The sequence below is a fragment of the Sapajus apella genome, unplaced genomic scaffold, assembly GCF_009761245.1.
Source record: "Sapajus apella isolate SASKATOON/1434 unplaced genomic scaffold, GSC_monkey_1.0 scaffold88, whole genome shotgun sequence".
Lineage (NCBI taxonomy): Eukaryota > Metazoa > Chordata > Mammalia > Primates > Cebidae > Sapajus > Sapajus apella.
Genome location: NW_022437028.1, coordinates 7,186,492 through 7,211,849, shown reverse-complemented (window position 1 = coordinate 7,211,849; position 25,358 = coordinate 7,186,492). Strand labels below are relative to the sequence as shown.

The window sequence follows — 25,358 nt, the reverse complement described above, 5'->3', positions numbered from 1 at the left end:
ACTGTGTTCCCATGTACAGACCAGTTTTTACTGGAGTTCTTCCAGCATCAAAAGCAGCTTCTTACCTTCCCATTAATTTCCATCGCTGGCAGGCCCGAGTTGTTTGCGACTACACTGACTGGCTCCCTTGATTCCTCCTTACCGGCTCCAGAGCTTGGGTCTGCAGACAAAATGTAAATATGTTTCTTGCTCTTATCTTTGTCCTTTTTCAGAAAAGAAATCCGTTCCCGTCCAATACGAATGCCCTGGTGGGCTTGTCAGTGAATTACATGGTATTTGGGAATTGATTTTCTGACGCCACCGATTTGTCAAGAACTTCTCCTGCCTTTTCAGCGATGTGACAGTACAAGTTAGGCGGCAGCGCCATGTGGCTGGGTGGTTCACCTGCAGAGAAAAAGGGCACTGGTGACTTTCTGTCACTTGGGCATCCAGAAACCTCCTTGAAGGTGGAGGTTTTTGAGGGAGGAGGCGGGGGTGGAAAAATGAAACTGATTTGTTCCTATGCTTTTATAGAACAGCTGAACCATTTTGTGGTAATGAAACAGAATCATAGAGCCAGGTGCCATGGCTCACACCTGTCATCCCAGTATTTTGGGAGGCTGAGGTGGGAGGATCGCTTGAGCCCAGGAGTTTGAGACCAACGTGGGCAACATAGTGAGACCTCGTCTCTACCCAAAAATAAAAAAAATTAGCCGGGCATGGTGGTGCATGCCTGAAGTCCCAGCTCCTCAGGAGGCTGAGGTGGGAGGATCACCTGAGCCTGGTAGGGGGAGGCTGCCCTGAGCCATGGTCCTACCACTGTACTCCAGCAGTGGTGTGATTTTTTTTCTGTCTCAGATAAAAACAAAACAAAAAAGGAACTTGTTTCCTAGCAAGAGGCAGATGAGGCTGGTGAATAAGCATACCACATAAGTAACTAATCCACTAACTTAGGGAATTTTATGACCGGTCACTGAGTGCGCCCTGTCGCAAGGGGGATGGCCGACCAGCAGCGTCATCTTGGAGTCACCCGCATACAACTTGGCTTAGCCCGGTTGTCACAAGGGTCCCTTTTCAGAGACCTGCCCTTCTGGAATTGAAAGAAAATGAAAATTTGTGATGATGATCCACTATTGTCAGTGTGACTTAGGTATAGAAATTAAAAAAGAAAAGACCACCCTAAAGGCATTTGTGCATGAAGATACCCAGAGAAATAAAGTTGGGGTGCTCTTCTTGGTCTTTATTCAGGGTAGATAGCACCTCTCCTCACCTTTTCACTTTGGAGCTCAAGGCCTGGCTCACTCAGCAAGTGAGCGACTCACACAGTAGGTGCTCTGCATACAGTAGGTGCTCTGCACACAGTATTCTGCACATAGTAGGTGCTCTGCATACAGTAGGTGCTCTGCACACAGTAGGTACTCAGAATATAGCAGCTGTTGATGTGCATGTTTCCAGAGGGGCCAACACAGGAATCTGTACGTGGGTCCTGCTTTCAGTCCAGCCCCTTTCTTTGGGCGTGAGATGGAGTCTTCCTTTCTTGGTGACCAGTGCCCTCCGGGGTCACTGGAGGCCTGGACTTCCCCACTGGCCCAGTGACCTTGTTTCCTTGTTCCCTGTCTCGCCCAGCCTTGGCTGTCCTGGGATTTGAAAATCTGGGATAAAGCCTTTTTCGGGCTTCTAAGGCCCTGCCAGTTCTGCGTGTTCTAAGGAGCTGTACCTCTGGGCGGTGAGCTGGCCTCTTTGGCATTTGATTTATGTGTAGCCCTGAGTCACTGGGGAGCGGATCGAGAGTCCAGGCCAGTGACTGATTTCAAACGCTCACACTCTTGGCTCAGGTTTCAAGCCTTAGCCTCTAAAGGGGATGTTTGCTCATTTCATCATCTTCCTATCACACCAATTTTCGTCATATGTAGGAGTGGCGCTCATGTACCCTGATGATCCTGATGATTATTATTCTTCTAAAAAATCAGGTTATTTATGTTACGGGGTGAGCTCGTCCCACAGCCCAAATGTGGAATGTTGCCATCCTTTTTATCCGTCCTGCCAGTGATTTCTGTTTACGGTAGAACGATTGACATTGTACGGGGATGAAACTAGCATGAGACAGAAATTGTTGGCTTGCCTGAGATTTTCATCATATGTACACATAGACAAAACTTGGCTTTTGTTTCTAAAGCTGTTGCTATTTATTGTACATTTATTAGCCAATGTTACAGATCTCCATAGCATGCCAGAGGCTATTAAATACAGGGGCCGGGAGTGGGGGGGGTGGTAGGAATGGAGTCCCTGGTCACGGATGTTACAATTTATCTATAGTTCTTTTTTCTTTTTTTTTTTAAATTTTAAATTATTATTTGAGACAGAATTTCACACTTGTTGCCCAGGCTGGAGTGCAGTGGTGTGATCTCCACTCACACCAAGCCCCCCAAGTAGCTGGGACTACAGGTGTCTGCCACCATGCCTGGCTAATTTTTGTATTTTTAGCAGAGACGGGGTTTCACCATGTTGGCCAGGCTGGTCTCAAACTCCTGACCTCAAGCGATCCACCTGTGTTGGGCCCCCAAAGCGCTGGGATAGCCACTGCGCCGGGTCCAAATTATTATTATTTTTTCAAGACAGGAGCTTATCACACAGGCTGGACTGCAGTGGTACAATCATAGCTCACTACAGCCTCCAACTCCTGGACTCAGGTGATCCTCTCACCTCAGCCTCCTCAGTAGCTAGTACTACAGGTACATGCCACCATGCCAGGCTAAGTTCTAAAATTTTATTCTAGTAGAGGGTTTCACTGTCTTGCCCAGGCTGGTCTTGAACTTCTGGCCACAAGTGATCCTCTTGCCTTGACATCCCGAAGCTCTGGGATTACAGGCGAGAGCCATGCTTTTGGCCTATTTTTAGTTATTATGTATACGTACTAGTTGTACATATTCATGAAGTAATTATAATGTTTTGATACGAGCATACAATGTGTAATGATCAAATCAAGGTAACTAGGATATACTGGTAGCTAGCTTACAGTCTTACTGATATCTTCTCAGAAATTTCTGACTCCAGAACTCCTCACTCCTCTCCTGTAATTAGGAACATGTTTTTCTGTCTGGCAATTGCTGCAGTACTCATTTTTGAGATGGGGCAGGGAAGGCCGTGTGCCATGTGGTGGACTCATCCCAAAGATCACGTGCTGTTTGGGACAGGTAATTATTTAAAGCCCCGTGCAAGGTGGGTGAGTGTTAAACTCACATGCTCCACACCTTCCCAGAGTGCCTGGGAAAGCAGGCTTCTCTAAGAAAGTGGAATATCGAATAGGCAGTGCTCCCTGACAGAGATACATAATGGTTGTCAGTTTCATGGATTACGGATAATTCCATTTAATGTCCTCTGTTTTTCCTTTTTGCAAATTTCTATGCATTATAGAACATTGACTTTAGCGTAGAAAGTGCTAATTCTTGATTTGGCACTTTAATGGATATTTACACAGTGACACCATAAACATTGGATAAACAGAGGATTTGTTTTAATGAGATCTTCGGTGATTTGAAGCCGTTTTCCCCTCGCCTTCTGGAATCCCGGGCTCCAGTTCTGCCTGGTTTTGGTGATGCTGTCGCAGTGGAGGGCTGACTGCCGGCCTCGACCGTGAGCCCGCACTCGGCCTCCTTCTCCTTTCCTTGCTGGGTTCCAGGCTCTTTGAAGCTCTTGCCTCCTCCCCTCCCTGCGCATCCTCTGCAGTGCCTATTTCTGTGATTTGCATGTAGCGGAAATATTTGTTGAACTGGATTATTTTTAAACACAAGCCTTTCAATGTGGCCAACACTTTGAGGTCTGTTTCCTTTGGTGGGAGTCTGGGAGGAATCTTCCAGTTCACTAAGGAGTGTTTGATAGCTTCATCCAGCCCCGTCTCTACCCAGAGGGTCTCCGGCCAGGAGGGGAATGAAGCGAACGCCCAGGAACTAAATCCCTCCTCTACAATGTTTGTGCAGAGGTGACTATCACTTGCCAATGGTGACAGTCCACTAGGGAAGTCCGAAAGGCCTTTGGATTGAAGCTGCAGGAGAGGCAGCTCCCTCCCTAGGGTCGGAGGGGGAAGAGAGAAGAGAGAGAAAACCAAAGATGGGAAGGTTTAGCTACTCAGGAGGCTGAAGCGGGAGGATCCCTCGAGCCCAGGAGGTCGAGGCTGCAGTGAGCTATGATTGCACCACTGCTCTCCAGCCTGGGCCACAGAGTGAGACCCTGTCTCAAAAAAAATAATGAAGCAGATGGGAGGTTTCTCCCCAGGAAGCCCCAGGCCACAGGGTTCCCTTGTCCTTAAAGGCCAGTGAGGCTGCTGGTCACCTTGCCCCCGTTCCCCAAGCACGGAGTAGGCATGGCCTCAGATGACTTCCTCTTTGCGTCTCGTGGACAGCTCAATAAATATTAATGTTTTCCAAAGATATCTTGCCCGGCTCTCCCTGACAAGGCTGTTGGCTTGAAGGAATAACGACACTCGTTGCACTCACGGAATATTAAGTCTGTGCCAGGGCCTGTTCTAAGCTCGTCACTTGTGCTGACTCGACCCCCCCCAACAAGCTCACGGGGCGGATGCTATTGTCACCACTGTTTACAGTAGAGGAAACTGAGGCACAGGGTCCTCCACTGGCCCCCATGAGCAGGCGGCAGATCTGGAATTCCAGGAGCCTGTGCAGCCTGGCCCCAGGATCCCTGTGCCTCCTTGGGGGACACTCTGGGAGTGACAGGTGAGGTGCTTCTCTGGCCTCTCTGGATCTCCTGTTGGCCCCAAATGTGGGTACTTAACCTTTCAGGGTGCTGTCGGCGTCTCTTGGATGTCTTAGAGACCCTACAGGGACTGCAGTGGCACAATCTCAGCTCATGCAACCTCTGTCTCCTGGGCTCAAGCAATCCTCCCACCTCAGCCTCCTGAATAGCTGGGACTATAGGCATGCACCACCATGCCTAATTTTTTTTTTTTTTTTTGTAGAGATGGGGTTTCACTGTGTTGCTCAGGCTCGTCTCAAGCTTCTGGGCTCAAATGATCTGTCCACAGTGGCTTCCCAAAGTATCGGGATTACAGGCATGAGCCACGGCACTCGGCCAGCACCCACCGTTTTGTGGACTTTTCTTTGTTGACTTGGCAACCAGCAAGGTGCAGGCTTTTGCCACTGACACGGTACCCGTGGGGAGAAGCCCCATGGCCTCTGTGCCTGCCAGAGGAAAGGCTTAGGGTCCCCTGCGAGGGCCTGCGTGTGCAGTGCATGCCTGGAGAGTCCACGTCAGCCTTGCTGAAGCCAGATTTAGTTCCTGAGTACATTATGGAGAATTGCCCAGAGCAGAGCTGCAGGGATCACAGGCACCAGGCGGTCAGATGCGCCTGGCCTTTGGAGGAGGCTGAGCATGGCCACCTGCTCCTCCTCCCTCCCGTGGGCAGGTTGGCCTTGTTGCCATTGGAGGCACTTGAGAGCTCACGGGTGGATTCTGGCCAGTGTGACCTAAATGGGAGGCTTGCCGAAAGGTAGATGGTGTTTTACCAGCAACAAGGGAAGCCCCCAGGTCTCAGCCACAGGGCAGCCCCCACCCCGCTCAGCCCCCACCCTTCGCTCCCCACTCAGCAGAGCAACGCTACCGTTGCCCAAAGGATGGACCAGGCACAGCGCGGGACCCAAGAGCAGATGTTCTTGTGAAGGAGGTCAGTGCCGGACACTGCTGGGCGTTGCTGAGCCGTGGGCTGGCAGGGAGAGTTTTACAGGGATGCTTTGGAAGGGGCTTTGCTGGGGAGGGGGTTTCTAGGAGGGACAGCGCCTGAATAGGGCAGACGAGTTGCTGTGTCTGCATCTTCCTTTCTTCCTGGTGTAGACAAAACTCACTCCTTTTTTTTTTTAACCATTCGCTCTCCTCTGGTTTTCTTTTAAAACTTTTTTTCTTTCTTTTTTTTAGAAAGAGGATCTTACGCTATTGCCCAGGCTACAGTGCAGTGGGGTGACGGTAGTTCACTGAAGCCTTGATCTCCTGGGCTCAAGCCGTCCTCCTGTCTCAGCGTCCTGAGTACCTAGGACTATAGGTGTGAGCCACCGCGCCTGGATAATTTTTATTTTTTTTTGTAGAGTTGGAGTCTTGCTATGTTGCCCAGGGTTCTTGAACTCGTGGCCTCAAGTGATCTTCCTGCCTCAGCCTCCCAAAATGCTGGGATTACAGACATGAGCCACTGCACCCGGCCGTGTCTTTTTTTTTCTGAATCGGGAGGATGAGGACTCCCCACGACACTGGCATGAGCATTGGGAGCATCTCCATGACCCCAGGGCTGCTGACACGCCCCGTGGGCAGGGCAGGATCCGCAGCTAAGTCAGTAAAGCACCGACCTCCAGGACTGGCTGTCACTTGCCATTTCCTGCCTTTAGGACCATTGGACTGAAAAACCAAATCCTGCCACTGTATCTGGTGATGACAGTGCCTTTTTTTTCCTTAGAAGTTTATAATTCGTCAGGTCTCTCTTGATTTATGTGCAGCCCAGACATCATGAGTCCCTCTGAGCGCCCACTCCAGGAGAACGCATTCAATGTCAAGGAACCTTGCAGTGTGCAAAGCTGGATTTAGGGACTTCCCGGATAATGCTCACTGAGGGTCAGTGAGTTCCATGACATCACTGAGGCCAGGAGTTTGAGACCAACCTGGCCAACGCGGTGAAACCTTGTCTCTACTAAAAATACAAAAATCTGTTGGGTGTGGTGGCACACTCCTGTAATCCGAGCTACTCAGGAGGCTGAGGCGGGACAATCGCTTGAACCCTGGAGACAGAGGTTGCAGTAAGCTGAGATTGAGCCACTGCACTCCAGCTAGGGGGATAGAGCAAGACACCGCCTCAAAAATAAACAAACAAACAAATAAATAAATAATCGAATGTCTTCCTTGTACCTGACACTGTGCTTTATCCCATTTAATTCCACTGGATACTATGTTGAATTCAGATTTGTTCCTAGATTTATATATATCTACATTTCCATCTTTACTTCACACTTACTGGTTTTTGTGTTTCTCCATGTTCATGCCACCAGCCAGATGTCTCAGTTGCACAAATGAATGAATGAGTGAATCTAGCTTGTTCTTTTCTTTCTCCCCAGGATCTGGTATACAAGATATGGTCATTTTTAAAATTTGAGATAGAGTCTCTGTCACCCAGGCTGGAGGACAGTGGTCCAATGTCAGCTCACTGCAACCTCTGCCTCCTAGGTTCAAGCAGTTCTCCTGCCTCAGGCTCCCAAGTAACTGGGATTACAGGTGCCCACCACCATGCCCAACTAATTTTTGTGTTTTTGGTAGAGTCAGCATTTCACCATGATAGCCAGACTGGTCTTGAACTCTTGATCTCAAGTGATCCACTCGCCTGGGCCTCCGAAAGTGCTGGGATTACAGGCATGAGCCACCACATCCAGTCAAGAGATGGTCATTAAAGTTGAATTTAATCACTCCTCACAGAAACCCTACAAAGTTCGTATCACCTCTGTTTTGCAGATCAGAAAGTTGATGCTGGCCAGGCGCAGTGACTCATGCCTGTAGTCTCAGCACTTGGGGAGGTGGAGGCAGGAGGATTGTTTGAGGCTGATGGTTCAAGACCAGCCTGGGCAATATAACCAGACCCCGTCTCTACAAGAAAACTAAAACATGAGTTGGGTGTGTGCCTGTAGTCCCAGATACTTGGGAGGCTGAGGTGGGAGGATGGCTTGAGTCCTGGAGTTCAAGACTGCAGTGAGCTATGGTTGCTCCACTAAGTTCCAGCCTGGGCAACAGTGCAAGACCTTGTCTCCAAAAAGAAAATAAAAATGTGCTGAGAGACAGATTGTTTCCCTTAAGGGTCTTTGGATAGTGTGTGGAAAAACCATTCTCTTTCTACTAAAGCCCAGTGCCTTTTCCCTATTCCACATTCACATTGCCCTTTGAGGCTGGAAAACACTTTTACTTGCTTCCAGCTTTATGGGGTTCATAAAATGGCCTTGAGAAGAGGAAATCAATCTTTCTCCTCCTGAAAGCATCCACTGGGCCGGGCGCGGTGGCTCACACCTAGAATCCCAATGCCCCGGGAGGCCGAGGCTGGCGGCTCACCTGAGGTCAGGAGTTTGCGAGCAGCCTGGGCAACATGGTGAAACCCTGTTTCTATTAAACATACAAAAATTAGCTGGGCATGGTGGCGCACGCCTGTAATCCCAGCTACTTGGGAGGCTGAGGCACGAGAATTGCATGAACCTAGGAGGTTGCAGGGAGCCGAGATCGCACCACTGCACTCCAGCCTGGGCGACAGAGCGAGACTATGTCTCAAACAATAAATAAATAAAAATAAAAGCATCCAGGGCAGGTGAAGTGTTCAGGAAATGATTTCCTGGAAGAGGGAACTCTGCAGTTTTGCAAATGTAGCCTTACGAGTCACTTGCAGGGTGTCGAAACTCTCTCGCCATCCCAGTGACTGGAGATGCTCTGTTTTCTGGAATCTAAGTTTTTCCACATTCACTTTAGCTTTGACAGGGTCCCAGGGTCTTTGTAGCCAAGACGAGGCTGACCTGATGGTGGAACCACTCCCACCGGTGTGTGGTGGGGTGCCCCCAGGGATCTGGGGAGAGAGAAGGCCGGTGGCAGGGACTGCTTGGAGGAAGAGGGTGCAAGGAAAAACCCCGGCCGACATCGAACAAACGCACTTCAGTGTCAGGGAAGCCTAGCGTGGGATCATCGGTGTCTTGGCAGATGGGTTTGACGGGGAGCCCTGAAGCCAGCAGTGTTTTGAGATCCAAAGAATAAGAGAGACCTGTGAGGAGTCTGTTGGTTCACAGCTGTGGGGAGTCTGTTGTTCCCCAAGCTGGCACAGAGGGATAAGAGGGGGCTGACCAGGGAAGGACAGGGTGTTAGGTCCAGAGGTACTGAAATCCCTGATGGTGGTCAAAACGGGGCATGAGACAGACACTGGGGGTTCAGGGCTCACCGGAAGGACGGCTGTCTCCCCCTCCACCCCACCTTGGCTCAGAGGTGGCTGGGCGAGCCCACCCTGCAGCCTGTCCTTCGTGGGAATCAGCACAAGGGGTGCAAAGCGCTCAGCAAGGCCTGGCACCAGGTTTGTTCTTGAGTTCAGATTGGCACGCGTGCCTTAGATTTTTAAGCTGCTGGTTTTGTGGGTCAGTATGGGAGAAAACAATGAGTCCCTTTTATAATATATATATATATATATATATATATATATATATATATATATATATATATAAACGTTGGTGCAAAAAATAGCAGCTTGTTTCTGCCTGTGTGTTTCCACTCGCTGCTGGGATACGAATCTACCTCCCGTCTTCCGAATCATACTCATTCGAACTCTCATTTAACCGCTATTTAGTTAACGAATCAGACAGGTTAACCTTGAACTCTTCCTGGCTGTGGCTGTTGCTGTTACCATCTCCTGCCTCTCACTTCACACGCTCACATGAGACCTTTTTTATTTCTGAAGTGTGGCTTGGCATTGTTTAGGCTGTTGTTAGCTGCGTATTTTTAACTTTTCTTTTGTCACTTAAGTAGGATGTCTTAATTCTTATTTAGTGTTAGATCACTTAGCAGGATGGTTTTTTTTTGGAATATGATTTTGTATCACATTTTGAATACTTCTCTATGGCAGTGTCTTTTAGAATTATTATGGACCCTGTAATTCTGTTCTCAAAGACGTTTAACCACTAGAGGTAGACACCAAAAATGCTTTATTTAATTGTCTCATTTGGGACTCAATTCAGGGAAGCTGCCTGTTTAGAGTCTGGGACTGGATCTTTTTTTTTTTTTTTTTTTTTTTTTTTTTGGAGATTGGCTTTTTTAGGGTGGGGGACTGGTTTTTTTTTTTTTTTTTTTTTTTTTTTTTTTGGAGATGAGGTCTTTCAGGCTGGCATGCAGTGGTTTTGATCATGAGTCATTGCAGCCTCTAACTTACGTGCTCAAGGAATCCTCCGGCCTCTGACTCCTGAGTAGCTGGGACTACAGGTGCTCACCACCATGCCCAGCTAAATTTTTGTATTTTTTCTAGAGACAAAGCCTCACAAGTAGTTGTTGCCCAGATTGGTCTCGAACTCCTGGCCTCAAGCAGTCCTCCTGCCTCAGCCTCCCCAGAGTGCCGAGATTACAGGCATAAGTCACCACGCCCAGCTGGGACTGGATCCCCTGACTCAGTGATCAGGGTTTATTTCTGACGCGCCTGGGATGCTGTGAGGAGCCCCGAGATCAATAAGACAGCCCCTACCTTCTTGGAGCTGTGTTTAGTAGAGTCACAGAAGACATGCTCATAATCAGAAACCAGCCAGAATGTAACTCATGGCCAGGGAGAAAAGGGAAGGGTTCATGGAGATGGTAGCATCTGATTGAATTCCGAATTTGGGGTTGTAGGTTTCAAATATTAATTTGGGGACAGTCATCCTTTATTTTTATTTTCCTTTCTACATTTAAAGAAATTGTGATTTTTAAAAAACCGATTGGAATGGGTATTGGATTTCTGTGTGGAGAACGTCTGCCAGTTCATCATTTTCTCGATTGGACAGTGTCAATAAATGTTACATTGAATGATCTGTAAGGCTTTGTTGTTAATTTCCTTTTCTTTGACATAGACCTGTAAACTACAAGCCCTGTGTGGTTGTGGATGGTGCCGATTTCAGCTTTTTGTCCCCAGAAATTCCACTCCCTAGAAGGCTTTGTGAATGAATCAGATCTGCGAGTGTCTCTTTTGCATCGGAGTGGAGAGTCTGTCTGGGTTCTGAACCTCTCCTTGCTATGTGCTGACCAGCTGCAGTCCGAAGACAGTTGGACTCAAGAAAACTTCATCTAGAAGCAGTATGCTGGTCAGATTCTTTCAACGCTAGGTTTAGTATCGCTCCTTTTTCTCCCATTTGGTGAAGTGGTGTAATGCTTTAGCACATTTTAAATAAGATTACACAAGCGGCTGTTAGTTGGCATCAAGAATCTTTTAATCTGGAAAGAAAATGTTACCTCCTTCATTTGCAAAACAGAGTGTTTCTGGCACCGAATCCCAAAGCGTCTTCTGGTTGTTCCGTTTTTCAGAAGTTACTGTGGGCTTCTAATTACCCTCATTTAGATGTCCAGGACAGAAATTGCTACTTCAACAAGAAAATTTTGTAATAAGCCAGAGGAAATGGTCTCATCATTACCACGTTACACGCAGTCTGAAAGTCTGTGTGGATTTTTATTTCACAAGAATGTGACTGTTTAATTGAAAAATGTTGTAAAAATGTGCTTTGCGTTCTTATCAGTATGTTGTTAATGCTTGTATAGCCGTGCGCGAGTCAGTGAAGATTGGTGCCCTTTGCCAAAACACTTCTTCTCATTTTTGTGTAGAATTTTGTGATGCTAGATCCATTTTTTGTTTAATTAGGCCCTACAAGAAAATGAGGGAGAGCTGTATTTAAATTTTTAGACCATTAAAGGGCCTAAAACTATCCTAGATGAAAGACCCCCGAAATTAGCTTTAATATTTATTATGTGAATAAAACCAATAGGGAAAATGTTTTCAGAAACCCTTTCCCTTCCTTTTTCAGACAGCTGGCTAAGATTAATTCCAGACCTGAAACCAGGCATGTTTGCTAGTTTTTCTTGTTCTATTAGTAGAAAGTAACTCGAAGAGAGGAGAGAAATACCATCTCCTTGTATTCAGGAGGGCAGGTTGTAAATTTTATAACTCACGGATATAATAAAATGCTTGTTGATAACATTATATTTTGCTTTCTGATAGAAAAGCCCTAATTTCTATTTTCTTTTTACTTTTGATTTTTATTACTTTTTTTTTAATAGAGATGAGGTCTTGCTGTCTTGCCCAGGCTGGTCTTGAACTCCTGTACTCAAGCAAACATCCCACCTCAGCCCCCCAGAGTGCTGGGATTACATTCATGAGCCACTGCGCCCAGCAAGTTTTTTTTTAACTTTTATTTTTATTACTTTTTTTTTCTAATTTCTACTTTCAACAGGATTCCTTTTAAAATTTTAATCTAGAAAACAAAACTGCATGCGAAATATTTGCCTTGTAAACGGCAAGTTCTGAAAACACCAGCTCCAGGCTGTGGTGTGAAGCTGTCTGGTTGATTGGCCTGGTAAGACGCGCGTTTGGGGCACAGCCGGTCACCTTGCCCTCTGTGCGCATTCTTTCATCATTTGAGCAGCCAAGCATCCCGTTTGGGCCAAGGGTTTGCCAAAGACTCTTATGTGGAGAAATGGACAGACCCAGTTGCGTACCGATGTTAGGGGCAGAAAGAAAGAAGGAGAGATCCCTGCCCAGCATAAGCCCTGGTGCTTCTTCCCCACATTTATTTGACTTCCCAAATTGAATTGGGTGTTGTGATTGAAAAGATTGTCACACTATGTAAATGAGAACGAGAAGCAAAAGTGCATCTCATGCAGATAATTCCTATGTAGATAATTTGCCATAAAAATTTATATTGCAGTCCTTAAAACCTTCGGATATTTAGTCTGTCTAGGGAAAGGTGATTTATATGGCATTAAAACACTTTTTATGTCCCAGTCCTTTAGATTTAATGTTTATTGCCTATAAAAATGAAATCTTCTTGTGGATATTTAAAAGTTTTGGTACTGTGTGAAATATATATTCAAGTTAGAAATGCTTTGGAGATGTTGTAAATAAGGGGCAAATCTCTTGCTCCAAAGTCCACCGTGCTGTCTGGGCCCCCGTCGCGGCTTCGCACGCCTGGAAAGCTGCCTAGTCTGATCGTCGCCATAGCAGGGTTGCCAGGTTGGATAATGACTTATGTAGGGTTGTGCTGGTTTTTGTGCTGGTTTTTCAAAAAACTTAAATTAGCTAACTAGGATGGAACTATTATAATTCCTCAGAAAGTTATGCAAGATTACCAGCCTGGCCAACATAGTGAAATCCCCTCTCTACTAAAAAGGCAAAAATTAGCCAGGCAGCATGGTGGCAGGCACCTATAGTCCCAGCTACTCCAGAGGCTGAGGCAGGAGAATTGCTTGAACCCAGGAGGCGGAGGTTGTAGTTAGCCAAGATCGCGCTGCTGCACTCCAGCCTGGCGACAGAGTGAGACTTTGCCTCAAAAAAAAAAAAAAAAAAGTTATACAAGATTCGGCCAGAATTTCATTCCAGTCTGCACAGAGACTGAGTTATGGCACAGGTTTTAAAGAGTGGAAGTGCTTTGGCAATTCAATGCCCAGTGCAAAGCAGGTTTTAGGCCTTTGCAGCCACTCGGATTCATAACGGCACGGATCAATTCTGGTCTTAAGGAAAAGTCTCAGGGAGTAAATAAGTCATACAGTGGGGGCAGCACTGCTGGGGAGGAGGGTACTATTTAAGCATTTTGGGGGTTCCTGAAAGGTGTTTCTCAAAGTGAGCACTGGAGAGGAGTACTTGGTTTGATTGTTGAACTAAAGCATGGTTTCTGTCACCCTAGGGAGTTCTTCACTGGCTATGATTGGCTCCCTGAGTGCTGGGATGGTGGCTTCCCCAGCCCATCCCCCAGGTCTGAGTGCTGGTCGGCTTCCCAGACTCCTTAAAACACTGGGCATTTTATTTAATTAATTTATTTTTGAGATGGAATCTTGCTCCGTCACCCAGGCTGGAGTGCAGTGGCGCAATCTTGGCTCACTGCAACCTCCACCTCCTGGGTTCAAGCAATTCTCCTGTCTCAGCCTCCCAAGTAGCTGGGATTACAGGTGTGTGCCACCATGCCCGGCTAATTTTTTTTAATTTTTAGTAGATACTGGGTTTCACCATGCTGGCCAGGCTGCTCTCGAACTCCTGACTTCAAACATTGGGTATTTTAGAAATCACGTGGGACCTGCTTTTCCTAGAGGTTTGTAACTCCTCAAAAAGGCAGAACTAGTCAACCAGGCTTCCCCATGGTAGCCACAGTTGGATCCCAATGGTAAGGGCCATTGGGAAACCATCTAGTCTGGGTGAGTCTGGCCTGGGACCCTGGCATCGGAAAGAGATTGGACATGGAGTCTTTGGATGGGCAACCTGGTCTGGACAGTATTGGGATTAAAGGAACTTGAGACTTTGAAGTTGCTGTGATGGGGGTGTTCTCCCCTGTCCTTGGGGGCAGGATGTCAGTAAGCTTTGCTGGTGTCTGTCCCATAGTTGGGCTCAGCTCTGCATTCTAGCCGCAAAAGGAGTCTGCATTCTTAAAAGAATTTTAGGGAAAGAAAGATTTAAGAGAGCACCTGAAGTCCCGAACCGAACCCCTCCAGATGGAATTCATGGCTGCCTAGAGTCAGCGGCCAGTCCAGCCCTGCCCTCCAGAAGAGGTCACAGAGATTGAGTTTTCAGTGAGGCAGTGGAGAATTGTCATGTTTGCCTAATTGTTGTAGAGGCGAGAGTGGGAGTAAACTGGAAGAGAGTGGATTATTGGTGATTTGGGGGCCGCATTTCCTTGCATCACCTGTAAAAAGCTTTTGAGACGGAGTCTTGATCTGTCGCCCAGGCTGGAGTGCAGTAGCATGATCTCTGTTCACTGTAACCTCCGCCTCCTGGATTTCAGCCAGTCTTCCGCCTCCGCCTCCCTAGTATTATAGGTGTGTACCACCTCGCCCAGCTAATTTTTGTATTTTTAGTAGAGATGGGGTTTCGCCATGTTGGCCAGGCTGGTCTCGAACTCCTGACCTCATTGTCTGCCCACCTGAGCCCTCCAAAGTGCTAAGTAAGATTACAGCCGTGAGCCACCACACCCAGCAAAGTTTTGTTTTTGGAGACAGGGTCTTGCTCTGTCACACAGGCTGGAGTGCAGTGATGCGATCACGGCTAATTGTAGCCTCAGCCTCCCCAGGCCCAGGTGATCCTCCCACCTCAGCCTCCCAAGTAGCTGGGACTATAGGCATTCACCACTGTACCTGGCTAATTTTTTTTTTTTTTTTAAAGAGACAGGGTCGCCTTATGTTGTCGGGGCTGGTCTCAAACTTCTGGGCTTAAGCCATCCACTCGCCTCAGCCTCCCAAAGTGCTGGGATTACAGGCATGAGCCACCGTGCCTGGCACACCCATAAAATTAAAATGAGAAGAGCAGACCACAGCCGGCAGCCTTCGGACCTCCAGCTCTTGCAGGTGATGGGCAGACTTGCCCTAGGTCCAGCAGGTAAGCCAGGAAGCAGGCATAGGAGCAGAGCAACACCCGGTGCCGTGGGGACACGCACAGGAGGCGTAGAATCGGTGTGCGTTTGCAGAAGGGGTGTGTGAAGGTGTATACTGGAACGCCACAGTCAGCTTTGTGTAAAGTAGACCAGTGAACAGATTGCTGCTATTGCTTCTGACAGCTCTGGTCCTCGGGGAAAATGGTGAACTCACTTTAGAACTCGCCTTTGTCAGCTCCAACTAGACTCCGGAAGGAACGCAAACGCTCAGACTTCCCCACGACAGTCTGTGAAGCGAAGCCAGTTACCCAGCCATAGTCACTAATATTTTTGGTATAAAGCAGTTGCTAAAATTAATTCCAGTCTGAAACTTGAATTCTCAGTCATGGAATTAACAGGTCTCAAATGGAAAAAAAGAAACAATTAGCTTGATTAAAAATAAATGTTTGTGCTGGAAATTTGGAGCCTGTCTGTCCCTAACAAACTAAATACGAAGTTTTTCCTCTTAGAGGATTTGTTTGCTTTCATGTATTCATAGGGAAAGTGCATGTTGGTACTAGAAACTTATAGACGCACTCCCAGGAAGTTCTTACGAGCAGTCACTGTTATCCGTTTTGTGTAAGGCCAGCAGTCAGTCTCTATGAAGAGTAAGACACAAACCTGGCTCAGCAGTGGCCCCCCGAGCCTATCTGATGTGCAGAGAAGTCACCTACACAGAGCTCTCTAAGGGGCAGCCTCCTTTCAGTTAGCACCCATTTACTTCCTCTTATTATGCCTTCCTCTGAATTTATATCAAGCAAACGATTTAGGACACATCTGTGAAGCAGGAAGTGTGTTTCATTTTGTTTTTAATGAGGTTTCAAACCCTCTCTTCCCATCTCCGTCTCTGGATGACAGCGCAGAGTTTTACGTCATTTGCTATTAGACGTCTTCTGGTTTGACATCCTCGATGGCTCAGCCACCCATGGGTGTGTCAGGTTAATAAAGCAAGCGACAAAGAAGGGGTGTTCTGTTAAAAATTTGGAGATTCTGGCCAGGTGTGGTGGTTCACACCTGTAATCCCAGCACTTTGGGTGGGAGGCGGGTTGAAGGGGGCATTGCTTGAGTCTGGGAGTTTGAGACCAGCCTGGGCAACATATTGAGGCCTCGTTTCTATAAAAAATTTTAAAAATTAGCTGGGCATGGTGGCATGCACCTGTCGTGTCAGCTACTTGAAAGGCTGAGGCGGGAGGATTGCTTGAGCCCAGGAGTTCAAGCCTGCAGTGAGCTATGGTCGTGCCACTGTACTCTAGCCTGAGTGACAGCGTGAGATGTTGTCTCTTTAAAAAAAAAAAAAAAAAAAAAAAGAAGGCCAGGTGCAGTGGCTCACGCCTGTAATCCCAGCACTTTGGGAGGTTGAGGCAGGTGGATCACGAGGTCAAGAGTTTGAGACCAGCCTGACCAACGTGGTGAAACCTCGTCTCTGCTAAAAATGCAAAAATTAGCGGGGCGTGGTGCCACACGCCTGTAATCCCAGCTACTCAGGAGGCTGAGGCGGGAGAATTGCCTGAACCTGGGAGGCGGAGGTTGCAGTGAGTCAGGATCGTGCCACTTCACTCCAGCCTGGGCGACAGAGTGAGACTTCACCCCAAAAGAAAGAAAGAAAGAAAAAAGTAGAGACTCTGTGCTTAGGTTAATTAGAAGATTTCTAACCACACAATCGTTAGGCTTTTCTATTTCTGCCCCTGTAAGTATCACAACGTAGGTCATGGGAAACAGTTTGCTATTTTCACACCCAGCTTCCGTGTTAAATGACCCCCAGAGTATAGCGTCATCAGTCCGATGTTATCATCCCCAAATCTTTATAGGTTTAGCTATTGGGATAGATAACTGAATAATTTTTTTTCCAGTGTGGTGGTCTTAAGGTTTCGCTTATTGGTGTGTGTGTGTTTTGAGAAGAACCCATGTTCCTTGGACTTGATGTAAGTGGCAGTAGTCATGCCAAAGGCTGGATTTTGTCAATAGTTTTTGTCTAAGAGCCAAAATCAAAAAAATTCTTCCCCCACAGTACCAGTGCTTGAAATAAACCACCCTCCTACCTCCACCAGCTTGCCCGCATGGATCCGGTAGCCACCCTGGTACCCCAGTGGGCCTTTTTGGCAGCCCGGAGGGTTCAGGAATCTAGGGGGATGAGGTCACCGCAGGGAGCACAGATGCACTTGGAGCGGGGATTGGGGGAGACCCACTCCCCTACTTTAAACCACAAATGCCTTTTGATATCTAGTAAAATTGGCAAGCAGAATGATTGAAAACATGTGAGAGGTAACTGGATCTAAGTCTCAAGTAGTACATATTTGAGAAGTTTTCCCCAATGTAACAGTCATTCTTTAAGAGCCTTAAACTAATAAAAACAAGGAAATTCCATGTTACGGCTGCCACTCGGCCTTTCCATTTTTATTCCAGAAGTCAGATCTGACAGGTCAGCAGCTCCCTAGCTCTGGGATCCCCGTGTTTAAAGCTGGGGGAACGGGGAGAACTGGAAGCCGCCGGAACGGGGAAGTCTCCAACGCCTTTGAGTGCCAGGCTCGTAATTGCATCTTGATATATCCTATTTTCTCTTCTTGGGGCGGCTTCCTGTATTTACTTTATGCGCTGAAGCTGTTTCAGGATTCCTTTAGAGACCATTCTTGTTTCTTTCTGTGTCTTTGTTTTGGAGACAGAGTCTCGCTCTGTCGCCGGTGCTGGAGTGCAGTGGTGTGATCTCGGCTTACAGCAATCTCCACCGCCTGAGTTCAAGTGATTCTCCTGCCTCAGCCTCCCAAGTAGCTGGGATTACAGGCACGCACCATCATACTTGGCTAATTTTTGTATTTTTAGTAGAGACGGTGTTTTGCCATGTTGGTCAGGCTGGTCTCGAACTCTTGACCTCAGGTGATCTACCTGGCTTGGCCTCCCAAAGTGCTGGAAAAGCAGGCGTGAGCCACCACACCTGGCTAATTTCCTTTGTATTTGCACTGGCTTGGAAGAATAACATACTGAGTGGCGTGGAAGGCCTGGGTGCTTGGGGGTGCGGCATCCCAGAGCCCCGTCCGCTGGCGGCTGCTTGTGCTGGGCTCCTGTGGCTCCTTGTCTGTGATGGAACTCTGTGGGCAGGGAAGTAGCTGGAGAGCGTCTGCAAGGCTGCCTGGTTGAAGCTGCTTCCTGTTGCTGCATGGGTGGTGCCCTGGGGTCCAGGCCCCAGCTAGTAGCGATAAGATGGTGATGGGGTGGAGTGGGTCCTTGTAAATCCCACATTACTAGGCAGGCTTTTGCCCTTCAAACCAGATCACAAGCCTCTCCCCGCTAGCTGACCCTCAAAAAGTTACAGGAGGCCTGGTGTGGTGGCTCACGTCTGTAATCCCAGCACTTTGGGAGGCCAAGGCGGGTGGATCACTTGAGATCAGGAGTTTGAGATCAGCCTGGTCAACATGGTGAAACCCATCTCTACTAAAAATACAAAAAAATTACTCAGATGTAGTGATGCCAGGCCCGTAATTACTAGATGTGCTCCTGATGCGCTCCTGTTATCCCAGCTACTCGGGAGGCTGAGGCAGGAGAATCGCTTGAACCCAGGAGGCAGAGGTTGTGGTGAGCCAAGATTGTGCTGCTGCACTCCAGCCTGGGCAATTCTGTCTCAAAGAAATAAAAAAATAAGTCACAGGAGGCCCAGCCTACAGAGGACATGAGGTATAGAGAGATGTCCTTCCTGGACCAAAACAGGTGATGTCATTTTGCTGAGTTTGATAGAGAAAAAAATCTTGATGTCTGCGTACTTAAGAACTGACATCTAGAGTTCAAGAAAACCTGGTGATGAGAACTTGAACTTGGAGGAGTCACAGGGAGATGGGGAATGCTTTGTAATTGGCATTAATTTCCTGCCTCCAGGGGCCCGGCGCAGAGACCTAGGATGAAGAGGGGGTCCTAGAGCAGGGTCAGAACTTGGAGAGTGTGGGGAGCTGCCCCGGCTGAGGACACTGCATGGGAATTCATGCCAGGACCCCATCACGTAGCGGCAGGAGCTGTGGTTGTGCTTGTTAATTGTGTATCCTCATCCTTCAGTGCGAGTGCAGATAGTTAGCAATAGCTCTTTAGGTAGCTTTACGGAATCTAAAGAGCCCCCCAGCTATCTTGTAGAAAGGCCCCTGGACAGGATGGGGTGACGCTGAGAGATGGGGTCTCTGTTCCAGTTTCCAAAATAGGGAGATGGGCAGCAGCACCTCCAGGCAGCCCACAAAGCAGCCCCTCCCTCCCCTGGTGTCCCTCAGGTCCAGCAGAGCTAGAAGTGAAACTCACTGAGGATTGACACGGCCCCTTTAAAATCGCATCTCTGCTCTTGGCACCAGGAGCCGTAACCTGTTGGTGCCCAGAACCCAGGTTTCCTGGTGGCAGCCAGCGGTACCGGTGCCAGGAGGCAGCGAAGGAATCGCTTGCGACGCCCGCTCTCTGCCATACGAGTGTCGTTCTGCGGGGCCATCTGGCTGGCAGCAGCTCCCAGCCAATGGCGGGACGTTGTAAACCTCGCTCGCTGAACGCGGCACCGAAAATCTTGAAAATTAACTGCAAAAATAAAATCAAAGCTGGCTCCGAGATGGTGTTTCTTGGCCTGGCATAAGCTCTGCGGATGAACTCGCTCTGCCTTGTTGATAGATGCCTCTTACTCATTTGGTTTTTTTTCCCAGGAGCCAACTGGCATCTCTTAACTTTTCCTTGTAAAATCCAGGCAGAAACATTTTGAGAGCTTTCTGGAATTTTTATTTGCTAATTAAAATGTGAGAAGGGAATGCAGCCACAGGTAGAGGTCTAGTGCAAGCCACAGCTGTGATTAAGAAGCAAAGAAAAAAAAACCAAACAAACAAACAAGAAAACCTAACAGTTTCAAAATGAAGTTATTAGCACTTCACCTATAACTGTGGTAGCTTTTCACTTGCATGATCTGTCTCTCAGGCACCACCTCCCACCCCAGCCCCAGAGCATACAAGAAAAGGAGCTTATGTGTGGAAGTTGCAGGATACTTAATAGCTCAAGAATATAACAATGATAACGACCATCTCTCAGGAACTTTTTTAACTTAGAAGAGTGTTTCTTGTTCTGTTTACATAGTTTTCCAACGGCCCTGGGAGGTAAGGTAGGTGGTATCTATTTTACTGATGGGAAAATTGAGGCTCAGGAAGTCTTGGTGACTTGCTCAAATTCCCATGAGAAGCTGTTGAATCCAGGATGGAACTTGTCTGCCCCAAATGCCCCTATTGTTTCCTAGGCCCCAGTAATGCCGCTGGGTGGGGCAGGGGCGGGCGGGGAGCGGGGCGGGCGGGGGGAAGCCCAGCTCCATAAGAAACAGGGCTATACAAAAAAATCACCCAATATTGGGTCAGCAGCCTTCCTCTGCTTGCAAAATGATTAAGCAAAATCTGGTTTTGTTTGTTTGTTTCTGAGATGAGTCTCACTCTGCCGTGAAGGCTAGAGTGCAGTGGTGCGATCTTGGCTCACTGCAGCCTCCGCCCCCCAGAGTTCGAGCAGTTCTGCCTCAGCCCCCGAGTAACTGGTATTACAGAGTTCCACCACCACGCCCGGCTCATTTTTTTTCTATTTTTAGTAGAGATGGGGTTTTGCCATGTTGGCCAGGCTGGTCTTGAACTCCTGTCCTCAGGTGATCCACCCACCTCGGCCTCCCAAAGTGCTGGGATTACAGGCGTGAGCCACTGTGCCTGACCGCAAAGTCTGTTTTAATTTTGCAAGCTGTAAGCAGCCAGTGGCCCACCAGGCCCAGCTGTGTGTTCCCAGGGACCCCCAAAGCATATCTGTCCCGGGCACACACACACTGGGTGGTTTGTTTTGTTCCCCAGCAGCCTGTGTCTGCCCAGGCAGATGTTAGTGGCTGGGAAGCCCTGACAGGGAGTGAGCCACAGCCCGCAGATGGCTTCCCCGCCAGCGTTCTCCTCGCGAAGGGGAACAGAGCCTTTGCCAGAATGGCTGGTGCCCTAACAAATTGATTCCTGCCAAACAATAGAAATAAATATTTTCAGCAGACAGAAATGTTGGCTCCAAAAGCATTCAAATTAAAGGCTTATTTCTGAAACAAATACTTTAGGAGGAAAACATTTTTACCAGCGCAGATGAGATCAGAGCGATTCCTTTTGGCAGTGGCAGAATTATTTTGAGACTCAGCCACAACCATTTCCCTGCCCCTGTCTCATTTTTCATTGATGACCTCGCCCCCTGATTGGTGGAGAAATGGAACTGCATTCAGCTAGAGGCAAGGGGAAGAGGCGGTAGTATGGTGGCCTACAGAGAGCCTCAGTTGGACCGTCAGTGGAATCTGGATTCAAATCCAAGCCCTACTTCTCCTGCTGTGATTTAGACAAAGCTGGTCCGTCATCTCGTCATCAGCTTCCTCAGTCTGTGAAATGGGGCGGTGCCTACCTTGCAACAGTTAATAGGGTTATCCTCAGGACCTGGGGTCATTTGAGCTTAGCACTGTCCCTAGACCCAAGAGTTCTGTCCCTAGAACTCTCTGTGTTGATGACATGGTAATTGTCATAGCTACATGCATGTAATTGAGGCGCCTTTGAAGTATGGCAACTGCAACGGAGAGACCCAATTTTAAATTTAGCTGAGATGAAATCTGATCCGTATGTGCCCCGTTTTGGATAGCGCAGTTCCCGTTCATCTCTCTCATTTCATTAGTTGGTCCCTGATGCTAATTTATTGGTTGGAAGGCCAACCCACTACAAACCTCTCAAGTCTTTCTCCATGTTGGATGTAGCTGCAAAGAGTTTGGGCCTATCTGTTCTCTCTGACATCTGTCCTCTGTCCTGCAGCCAGACCAGTGGGGCAGGGCCATCGAGCTTAGCCATGAACCCCCCAAATCAACCTTCATGGGCATCTCTTAATTTTCTAAGAGATGGGGCCTTGCTATGTTGTCCAGGCTGCACTTGTGGGCTCTGTCCACCTCGGCCTCCTGAGTAGCTGGGACTACAGTTCTGCACCACCACGCCCCTCTGACATTTCTTAATGTTAGCAAGTTCCCGTTTGTCTCATAATGTATACTAAGTATAAAAAGAATAACAGAAGGCATGAAGTCAAGACGCCTGCTCCCCAGACATTCATTACAGTGGCGAGTCACATTGATGGAAAGCCTCGGTTTCCTTATCTGTAAAAGCAGATCAACAAAGCTCCTGTGGCCACCAATCTGGTTGACGCTGAAGCCAAAAGGAGGGGCAGGGTCAGCAGCGGGCCAGACCTCAGCAGTCCCTCCCCATCCTGGTCTGGGGGAACACAGGAGGCAGAAAACAAGTGACCTACCCAGGTGGCGGGGGGTCCCACTCTAACAGGAGGCAAGATGACTGGGAGAATGCTATGAAGAACCCAGCCAAATGGAGATGAGCAGACCCTAAGAACGATACTCCAAGGGGGCAGGTGGGTGGGGGGGATTAGGGTCCTTTACGTTCTTTGCAGAGCCTAGGATTGGAGTGAGGAGCACTGTGTGTGTCTACAAGGCTGAGGCTGGCAGGGAGAATTGTGTGTTGTTTTGAGATAAGAGCCACAACAGAGCAATAAAGAATACGGCTTATAAAACAGACTCTTTTTTTGTAGCTCAAAAATGGTCAAATATCAGTAATTTCATGTCGTTTGAATCATCCATAAAGCAGAGCCCTGCCCTTTAGGGTTGAGAATTATCCTCCCCTCTCCCTGCCACGGCACAGACCACGTGGCCTGCCCCCCCCCCCCCCCCCCCGCACCTGCTCCGCCCTACTTGTCATTATGCGTCTCCGAGACAGCGTCTCTCACATCTCACCGTTTAAATGAGCGTCTAGCAAGTAATCTATGGAGTGCAATGCTTGTTGGATACATCTGGCATTTTCGTCTTTGCAGAGTGGGTTTGTGACGGGGTGAAAAACAAAAAACAAAATCTTAGTTCTTGATAGAAATCTCTCAGTCCTAAGGGATTCATGAAAAAGGCTTGTAGGAAAACTTGGTATGCGTCGCTTTTGTACTCAGACCAAATTATAAATTTTTATTCAAATCTTATTTTCTGAATAGCTAACATGTTCACTTGGTCCAAAATCAAAATTTTAGCCTGGTGCGGTGACTAATGCCTGTTGTAATGGCAGTAATTTGGGACCCTGAGGTGGGCGGGTCACTTGAGCTGAGGAGTTGGAGACCTGCCTGGACAACATGGCTAAACCCCATCTTTATAAAACACACACACACACACACACACACACACACACACACGTAGCTGGACGTGGTGGCACACACCTGTAATCCCAGCTACTCAGGTGGCTGAGGTGGGAGGATTGCTTGAGCCCAGGAGTTCAAGGCTGCAGTGAGCTGTGATTGCATCCCTGCACTCTAGTATGGGTGACCGAGTGAGACCCTGTTTCCAAAAAAATAAAATGTGCATGTGTACATACTGAGAAATCTTGCCTCTGTCTCTGTCCCTTTTCACCCCTACTGTTTATCCCAAGTCAGTACTGTACTTCTGTTCTTTTTCTGGGGTGTGCTGAAGAGCATTTCTATGGAAAGGCCGCAGCTTGTAAGTTTCATTTGAATTTCCTTAATTGGGAGTTAATATCAAATGATCTTTCACAATCAAGAAATACTGATACATATCAGATGTATAATAATGTTTTGAGAGCTTTTTTTTTTTTTGAGACAGAGTCCACTCTGTCACCCAGGCTGGAGTGTAGTGGCACGATCTCGGCTCACTGCAACCTCTGCCTCCCAGATTGAAGCGATTCTCCTGCCTCAGCCTCTGGAGGATCTGGACTTACAGGCGCCTGCCACCATGCCCAGCTAATTTTTGTATTTTTAGTAGAGATGGGGTTTCAGCATGTTGACCAGGCTGGTCTTAAACTCCTGACCTCAGGCGATCTGCCCGCCTCGACCTCCCAAACTGCTGGGATTACAGGGGTGAGCCACCACACCTGGTCCCATCTTGAGAGTTAAAGGAACACAGGCACATAGTCTTTAAATGAGGTGGAGTCAGGCTGAATAGCAAGAGGAAGAGAAACTGACCTGTGTACTCATTGCACTGGGCGTTTTATGTGGCTTAATCCTCATAGCAGCTCTGTGAAGTACGTATCAGGGTGTCCCCATTTTATATTAAATCACTTGCCTGGATCACTCAGCTGGGAAGGGTGAGAGCCAGGTGACCTACCCACGTTTGTGTCTCTGGGTGAGGGGTTCAGAACCACTCCCTCTTTTTGCAGTAGCCAGACATTGCCTAGTATAAATTAGCAACTGGAAATGAACCAGGTCTTTTCCTGCCCTCTGATCTTAGAGGAAGATGTGACCTATCCAGGAAAAGCACGATGATTTTAGGAGTTTGGGCGCACAAAGCTATTTTCCAAGCATGGGCATTCTATTCCTAATTTGGGACACACTGCTGCCCCTCAGCCCTCGGAGCTGGAGTCACAGCCACAGCCGACCCCTCTGCATCCCTGTATGCCTTATGGGAAACAGCAGGGGAGGTGGCATTGCGCGCCCCATCTTACAGATTCAGTGGCTTGCCAAAGGCCATTCACCCGACAGGCAGTGGGAATTCGTATTCATGCTGGTCTCTTGGATCAGAAATTCAGTGCCCTTCCTTCCACACCACGCTGTAGATACCTCTCCACTCTCCTGGACCCAGGACATTCTCTCTTCTTTCTCCAGGATACTGGGGATCAAAATCCACCCTCGTGGTGAGAAAACCACGCCATAAATAAACACAGCCACCATGTGCCGTGAGATCTGGCCAAGAGGTTTCCTTCTATTCACTCAGCCCTAATCACCAAGGCAGAGGAGAACACTGCCAGCTGCCCTGTACAGAGATTCTGGAACACACAGTGTTTCTTCTTGCCCCAGATAACCAGAAAATCAGTCTTTGGGTAAGCACTTGCTTCTTCACATGCCCAATATTTTGTTTTTTCCTTCCCTCCTTCCTTCCTTCCTTCCTTCCTTCCTTCCTTCCTTCCTTCCTTCCTTCCTTCCTTCCTTCCTTCTTTCCTTCCTTCCTTCCTTTCTTTTTTCTTTTCTTTTCCCTCCCTCCCTCCCTCCCTCCTTTCTTTCCCTCCTTCCTTCCTTCCTTCCTTCCTTCCTTCCTTCCTTCCTTCCTTCCTTCCTTCTTTCCTTCTTTCCTTCTTTCCTTTCTTTCCTTCTTTCCTTCTTTCCTTCTTTCCTTCTTTTCTTTTCTTTTCTTTTCTTTTCTTTTCTTTTCTTTTCTTTCTTTCTTTCTTTCTTTCTTTCTTTCTTTCTTTCTTTCTTTCTTTCTTTCTTTCTTTCTTT

The 25,358-nt window shown here is 47.8% G+C and overlaps 1 protein-coding gene across 14 annotated transcripts in view; it reads left to right on the top strand.

The window, feature by feature from the left end:
* The window catches only part of CUX1 (cut like homeobox 1), a 470,808-nt gene that overhangs the window by 63,251 nt on the left and 382,199 nt on the right, over nucleotides 1-25,358 (top strand). The window lies entirely within an intron of this gene.